The following is a 1,705-nucleotide window of genomic DNA, read 5'->3' as shown; positions in this document are numbered from 1 at the left end:
GAGCGGTGGTGGTAGTTGGGCCAAACTATATTACAGCCAACAGTTAAAGCTAATACATAACGAGCCGCTGCCAAGAAAAGTCTGCAGCACCACTATCGGCACATTTGAGACCATCTGCGTGCAGCGTGTTCTGATATTTTATCGAAGGGGAGTTGCTGAGCCATCCAAATTTCGTCTTCACAAAGTTGAAAAATCGTATGCCCTCGTGAGGGGACAGAATATGACAAAAAGCTGTCTTCCTTTTTCTGTTCTTTTGAGACAGAAGAAAGTATTATGAGCTTTGGGTCAAGTTGGGTGGAGCCCTCTAGAGGTGAGTGAGGGAGAAGTCAAGAAAGGGAATTATGAAGCAGAATCAAAAGATCAATAGCGGAAGAGTCTAAGATCTTAATAGATCTATTACAAAGTACTATTAGTTCTTATCAGAGGCAGAAGTAGCCTGGTTTGAGACTTAGAGAAGGTCAACAGTTTGGAGGCAGAGAAAGAAGGAAAGAAAGAGAAGAGAGAGAATGATGGACAAGAAGAGGAGCCAGGGGTGGAGGTCTGCAGCGAGAAGAGGAGGAGCCAGAGGTGGAGGTCTGCAGGGAGAAGAGGAGGAGCCAGAGGTGGAGGTCTGCAGTGAGAAGAGGAGGAGCCAGAGGTGGAAGTCTGCAGCGAGAAGAGGAGGAGCCAGAGGTGGAGGTCTGCAGTGAGAAGAGGAGGAGCCAGAGGTGGAGGTCTGCAGCGAGAAGAGGAGGAGCCAGAGGTGGAGGTCTGCAGTGAGAAGAGGAGGAGCCAGAGGTGGAGGTCTGCAGCGAGAAGAGGAGGAGCCAGAGGTGGAGGTCTGCAGCGGACGGACCGGCAGACTAATTGGGCGACTGCCTGGGATTGGTGACATGAGTCAAGGCCACACACACCCACACACACACACACACACACACACACACACACACACACACAGACCCTCACATGTGCACACACACACACACACACACACACACACACACACACACACACAGACCCTCACATGTACACACACACACACATCTACACACACCATCGATGGCGCACAGTCCCAAATGCTGCCACTGGGGCTCCTGGGAGCTCCTTCGCAAAGGAAAAGTCAAGTTGGACGGCCAGCTGGGCAGAAATGCCAAGGCGGCCATTTTAGCATTCTAGATCCACGGATTAGCCACGGTGATACACAAGACCTGCGTGAAAACGCTGAAACAATGTGTTAACCGTGCCTATTATGAGTTCAACCTCCACAGGCCAAGTCTGTACAATCTGTGCCATGCAGTTCAGCGACTCGGAGAGAAGCACGCAGCAGCAGCAGCAGCAGCGGGGGGGGGAGGGAAGAATGATCAACAGCATGTAGCCTGAAAACAGTGCTGCGATGTTTTGGACAGCAGCTCGACTGGCACCTGTCCCACAGGACAGACTGCACACAGCACATCAACTTGTATGCATAAGCTGAAAGAAATGAACCCATTTGGCCCGTCTGGGCTGGCCCGTCTCGGCTACACATCTTTCCCGTTTGTTGTACTTATTGAACTCTCTCACTCTCTCTTTCATCACTTTTTTTTTTTTTTTTGGTGTGCTTTTTTTCTTTGGCGGAGGGGAGAGCCGAGCCAAGCACATTTCTCTGAGTCATCGAGAGAGAGGGGGGGGGGGAGGGGTAAGGGGGGGGGGGAGGGGTAAGGGGGGGGGGGGGAGGAGGAGGAGGAGG

This window comes from Poromitra crassiceps (genome assembly GCF_964638095.1).
Source record: "Poromitra crassiceps genome assembly, chromosome: 19".
Lineage (NCBI taxonomy): Eukaryota > Metazoa > Chordata > Actinopteri > Beryciformes > Melamphaidae > Poromitra > Poromitra crassiceps.
Note: the sequence above shows the minus strand (reverse complement) of the source record.